Consider the following 6,788-nt stretch of genomic DNA (forward strand, 5'->3'; position numbering starts at 1 on the left):
AAGATCATGTCGACCCCGAGGTTCTCGTGGAAGAAACAAGACTATTTTGGGAAGACTTTCCCCCCAAAAACAACACAATTTTCCACTTCAAAAAAACCAAACAAAAGTTCTATGCCGGGTCCCTCGAGGACACACTGGTGACCTACAGTATGATTTAAGGATATAAACATGGGCCGTTCCAGTGTTTTTCTTTTGTGGTCTTAATCCGAAAATGTCATTTTTCGCATTCTGCGGCGAAAGCATCGGAGTGGAGTTTGAACGAGCGTCAGAGGAAGTTACTCAAGATGATGTTTAAGAGATGAAATGTCACATTTTTAAGCATAAATATTTGAAATAAATATGGTTAAATTAATAGAAAAAAGATTGTGTTTTAAATGTTTGAAATGGTTGGTCAAAACTGAATGATTATAATCACATGAAATTAATATTTAATAAGCCTCTTTTTTTTTCAAATAAATGTAAAATTAAACTAAATTATTTTGACAATCATAATCATTTTTTATTTATTTCCAAAATATTTATGTATTTTTTTTTAACCTCACCCTTAGATGGAATGGTTTGGGGTTTTTTGTACTATTTCTATTTAAATCTAATAAAACTGTCTTTATATTTACTTTTTATAATTATTTTTAATCTGAATCCTATAGTTTTAAAACTACATCTAATATTAAAACCTTTATATTTAATGTTTGTTTTAAAATAATTAGTATATTGTGACAAAAATAAATATTAAAAAAAATGTAAATGTGATAGTAATCTAATCGAATGACTTGGAGTGTGTCATTTTTAAATCTACTTTTAGTAAATACTGAAAAATATTACACCAGGAAGTGACATCATCATTTATTTACACTTGACTGTCAACGTAGATTTGTTGAAATCCAACATGAACCGACGCTAAATCAACTTAATCAACATATATATATGTATACATGTTATTTGATCGACCAGAAAACACCCGAACACACCAGCCGTGTACACAAGCAAAAAGCCGCACAAGGAAAAGTACAGTGTGGTTTCCCCAGAGCGTGTCCGGTGTCAACACACTGACAAGGTACCAGCGCAGGAGAAACCACACATGCAGGACGAGAGCCAAGTGTGGTCTCGACCCACTCGCCTCCTTTAAATAGAGCCCAACGCAGCAGTTGCTTCTCCTGCAACTTTAATCAACAAAGCATCAGAATATTTCCAGACTCGAGGGAGACAAACAACAGGTGGAAAGTAAAGAAGCTGCTGCTGAGTTTTTAGGATGTTTATTAGCGCCGAAGGTTCACGGTGTTAATTGTTGTGTTATTTATCTGCGGTTTATCTTGTTTGAAAACAAATGAAAAAAAACACGTCTGTGCAAGGTTTAATGGTCGATGGCAAATAGTACTTGAACCAGTATCTACGTCTATTCATTTTAAAGCATAATTTAACAAACAATGAACCAAAGAACAAACATAATAGTTTTTGTGCAACAGTCAACACACTTTAATACCAAACAACGTATCCAAAACCCTGCAAATGTTACAATTGCATAACAATTAGGTTTTTAACTATGTGCTATTTAAATCCAAAGTTTGATTTTGAATATAAAAGATCCCGGCAACAACTGAGGACGAGAGGATACAGTGACTCCAGCAGCTGCAACACCAGAGTCAAGTACTGGACAATACTTCACATATATCCTTGTTACTACAGTATCATAATAAAACTCTAAACGTAAGAAATTAAAATATCTCAGCAATGACTGAGGACGAGAGGATACAGTGACTCCAGCAGCTTTTAAAGCGGATGTTTGGACATATTTTGGTTTTAAAACAAATGAAATCAGTTACGACTTCGTCAAGAGTCGTGTGGTCTGTAAATACTACAACACCAGAGTCAAGTACTGGACAATACTACACATATATCCTTGTTGTTACTACAGTATCATAATACACTGTATCGTTGCACCTGTATCGTGAATACTGTATCGCCAGAATCTAGATACTACACAACCATGTTTGCGACACTTTCATAAGACAGAAACTCTCTGGGGAAAATTAATTTCGGACAAGGTAAATGCTTTTGGATCCAGGTTAAGAAACTTTAAATGTTAGAAATTAAAAGATCCCCTTGATGACGGAGGACGAGAGGATACAGTGACTCCAGCAGCTTTTAAAGCTGATGTTTGGACATATTTTGGTTTGAAAAACAAATGAAATCAGTTATGACTTTGTCAAGAGTCATGTGGTCTGTAAATACTACAATACCAGAGTCATGTACTGGACAATACTACACATATATACTTGTTACTACAGTATCACCACACCAGAGTCAAGCATTGGACAATACTACAAATATATACTTGTTACTACAGTATCACAACACCAGAGTCAAGTACTGGACAATACTACAAATATATACTTGTTACTACAGTATCACAACACCAGAGTCAAGCATTGGACAATACTACAAATATATACTTGTTACTACAGTATCACAACACCAGAGTCAAGTACTGGACAATACTACAAATATATACTTGTTACTACAGTATCACCACACCAGAGTCAAGTACTGGACAATACTACAAATATATACTTGTTACTACAGTATCACAACACCAGAGTCAAGTACTGGACAATACTACAAATATATCCTCATATCTATGTTGTAGTAGAATAAGTGTTTTCTTGAGATGTAGCTTCAGTTAAGCGTCATCTACGTCACTAAGATGGTGGTCGTTGAGGGTGGAAAGTGTCCATTCAGACTCTGCTGTTTGAGTGCACTAATTGAGTGCTCATAGCGCACTACCTTTTCGCACACTGCTCCATGTGGATGCACTCAAAATATTAAGTGTAAGTGCAGAAGTGCGTGATTTGGGACACACTACCTTTCTAGAGCTACGTCGCTAAGCAGAAGATACACCACTACTTTTCAACAATAGTTACACAATGACACACAACTTAACAACTTGTTTCAATTGTAGAAAAGTGTTGTCAAGTGTCAGTGATAGTGTTTCAACGACTGGTTGATCAGTGTTAAAAAGTAGTAGAAGAAGAAGCTGTCGAGTCATTTCCTGTTAGTGTGTAGCAGCAGAGTTTGATTTGAGACAGTACTACACTGTTGAAAATGTGTTTAGTGCATTAAAATGTGGCGTTTATGTTCATATCCGCTCGCACATGTTCGGTGTGTTTGTGTCGCAGGACTCTGTGTTGTGTAGAGTTTCCACCTCTGTGCACAAGCGCTGATCCCTCCGGCCAACTGGGCATCCAGCTGGTGGACTGCCCACATCGATCGCTCCGAGAAAGGCCTTTTTTTTTTCTTCCTTCTGTTGATGGGAAAAGAGATGGAGAGGTGAGCAGAAGGGAAGTGAGCGGCGTAAAAATAGAGAGAAATGGGAGAAGCGGGGGAGGCGGGAAAAAAAACAGAGACGGGAACATTAGCGTAAATGAAAGTTTATTCGCAGTATCAGTCAGTCAGATGAGGTGGAGGTTTCAACCCCCGGGCCTTCCATCTTTTTTCCTCCATTTCCCACTTCCCCCTCTCCTCCTCCTCCTCTCCTGCGAGTGTGTGTTGATAAGAGGAGGGGAAGGCATGACGGGAAGACATTAGCTGGTTGGCAACTTGCCTGTACACCAGCCAGTAATTGGCTCTGGTAATAGTCGTGTCCAGACAAATGGTGCCGCGGCCCAAAACCGTGTTACAGCTTCTCCTCTAGTATTCACCGCAACCGGGCCTCTGAACATGCTTCGCACGGCATCGCATCTGTATGTTTTTTAGGGAAGGAGGCAGTGATAAGCAGAGGAACCAGAAGCTACTCTCGCCCCCCCGAGGGAGCGACTGTCATCGGCTGGTGTCCTCCAAACAAGTGACAGATAGGAGATGGAGAGGGAGACAGAAGAGGTGGTTGGAATATGAAGTGGGGGGAGAGAGACGGAATAAGAGAATAACTTCCATTTTTCTCGGGTCCCTCCCTCTGCTCTGCATCGTTTGCCGTCTGTCTGACAGCAAGCTGAGCCACTAATGTCCATTGTGTCTGAACACAACGTACGTTTGTCGTCTCCTGTGTTCGCTTCGACACGGGATTATTCATTCATTTCCAATGCCACCGAATCCCTTATGGGGGTCGAGGGGGGCTGGATTCTATCCCAGTTTCTTCGGGCGTGAGATAGGGGACACCCTGGACAGGACGCCAGTCTGTTGCACCGGCAAACAAAGACATAAAACCAGCTTTTTTTTTCTACTACTTTTTAACACTGATCAACGATCAGTCGTTGAAACACTATCACTGACACTTGACAACGATTTTCTCCAATTGAAACAAGTTATTAAGTTGTGTTTCATTGTGTTATTACTGTTGTTGTGTTGTTTTTGTGGTAAAATTAGTGTTTTCCCGAGACATTTACGTCAGTATCTGCTCCGTAGCTTCAGTTTAGCTTCATCTGGCGGTCGTTGAGCACTACATTTTTGCACACTGCTCACTTATTCGTGTAGGTGTAAGTGTAAGTGCAGAAGTGCGTGATTTGGGTCAAAGCTCATGTGTGAAGTCTGTTGAGCAGCAGCAAAGAAAACCTGTATGACCAACAAGCTCACAGTGTTGAGTGAAAACTGTCTTATTATTATCAATAAAAGTTGATAAAAATGTTCCATGGGCGGGCAATTCATTTTTGTCAGGGGCCACGTTTTACACGGTGGTTGTCGTGAGGGGCCGTCAAGCATCAACAGAACAGCGAAAAAGTACAAGATCAAGCTAAAGATGCTAAAATGTATTTTTTTTAATCACTTTTTTCCACTTATATTATCTTAGTATATATTTTTTACTTTCTCTGAAATGTGAAAACCCATCTTCACTGACTCACTTAAATGTAGAAGATGCAGTAAGTTACTCATCATGACCATGTTTTCAACTGATTACTTTATAAAGTTGCTCTGAAATCTGGGCGAATGAGAGGTTACGAGAGTCCATTATGACGTAATAATGGCTTCACTCCTCCTCCTCCAGCCAGCTGTAATCACTCCCGCTTTGTTTATACAACGAGTCCCTATGAGGTGGAGACTTCCGGGTTTCATGACACGTGGTGACAAACCTCCAATGCTTGCCCAATAAAAGCAGAGTGGATGTGGTTATGGTCAACAAGATTTCATCTCCAGAAAACCGCTTTAGTTGTAAAATTCTACACTAAATCTCTGTCAGAACCAAAAATCTCAGCCAGATTTTCCAGCGAAAACGAAGGAGATCCGATCATAGATACTTCGACACTTTGGCGGCTGATAAAATCCGTGTGTCCTTCACTCACTGTAAACATTCTCCAAGACGTGAAATGAAGCAATGCGTTGCTACTTTTTCCAAACACGTCTGACAGCTGCTGCAGCTCGGCAAGGGATCTGATCCCAGAACACAATATCTCGTTTCTCACGAGGAGCTGTGCAGCGATGCTAATCTCTGAGAGGCTGAGCAGACTTTTGGATGCGGAACACAACTGCAATCACGGGGGATGGAGGTGCGGAGCTGGACCGCTGACGCTCGCTCTTTCAGTGCTGGAAGAAGAAGAAGAAGAAGAAGAAGAAGAAGAGACGAGAGGAGCTGAGAGTGAGATGGGTTCGCTTCTCAAATTGCAAACAGAATCAGTAGCAAACGCTAGAAAAAAACCCCGCGGGCAACGAACGGAGCTCTCACTCCCTCTCTCACTCTCCGACACTTACAATGGAAATTCTGAAATACGAGCCGGCGTACAGTGAAAGATAGAGCGCACACACACACACACACACACAGTGACATGTACACCAAATTGTGTGTGTGTATGTGTGTGAGTGTAGGTCTTTGTTCTGTCTCGCTGTCCTCATGGCACGTAAATCATAATGGATCTCATTATCCAGCTGGGTCGGATTGTTGGGGCCTGTCTGGCGGGAGATGATAGCGAGATGACTGTGGGGCTGAGACGACACACATGGACACACACACACACACACACACACACACACTAACGCACACAGTAGGTAAAACTCACAATTATTCTCGACACCGTCGCGCGTCGTGACGTATGGAGACACCAGGACTTCCCCGATGACAACGTGACCAGTTTACCGCTCGAATGGCGACAAATTACGACGAATTACGACGACAACGACGACGCACAGGCTGAAATAAGCGCACAAAGATTTGACGGAATCAAGAGAACGCTCTCAATCACATGATGGATGGAAACAGGAATTAAAAACGGTTTCAAGGTAGAAAGTTTCATTAGTTTGTGGCGAGCCTCGTTTTTTTTCCCTCCAAAAAACATCAACTGGTTTTCACTGCGACTGTAAAGAAACTCGACAGTTGTTTCTAAATGAAGTCCATCAATCATTTCTGTTTTCATGATGTTTTCGTGACTTAATGTTCAGACTTTTGGATCATATTTAACTTAAATGAGAGTTTTTTAATCGAAGCTGCATTTTCAGTCTATGATCGATAGATCTTGACCTTTGAACTTTAAAAAAAATAAGCTCAAGTCCGTCCATTGTTGACGACGATCGGACAAACTTCCTCTACAATAGCTGTGACTTCTGACGTGATTAAAGGCCCCGCGGGTGAAACACTGAACTATAAATATGTCGGTGTATAAGATAAGACTGCAGATAACAAGATACAGATACTTAAGGTGCGAGTAGAACTGAGAGAACATGAACACACACATCTGATCGTGTGTGTGTCGACTTGTCTTCATTCAGCTTCAGGTGAGATCCCGAGCGTCAGTCAGGAATGAGACAGATTTACGATGATGTGCCTTCATTAAAGAAGACGTGAGCGAGGGGGCGTGACACGGGTCGCCCTT

The 6,788-nt window shown here is 41.0% G+C and overlaps 1 protein-coding gene across 1 annotated transcript in view; it reads right to left on the bottom strand.

Moving 5' to 3' along the window:
- Window positions 1–3,298, bottom strand: part of raraa (retinoic acid receptor, alpha a) — a 161,540-nt gene extending 158,242 nt beyond the window's left edge. The window contains exon 1 of the mRNA XM_087783371.1: window positions 3,200–3,298. The gene's annotated coding sequence lies outside the window, so the exon portion shown is untranslated. The remainder of the gene's footprint in view (window positions 1–3,199) is intronic.
- Window positions 3,299–6,788: the final 3,490 nt, after the last annotated feature.

This window comes from Callionymus lyra, chromosome 2 (genome assembly GCF_982586985.1).
Source record: "Callionymus lyra chromosome 2, fCalLyr1.hap1.1, whole genome shotgun sequence".
NCBI classification, from domain to species: Eukaryota; Metazoa; Chordata; class Actinopteri; order Syngnathiformes; family Callionymidae; genus Callionymus; species Callionymus lyra.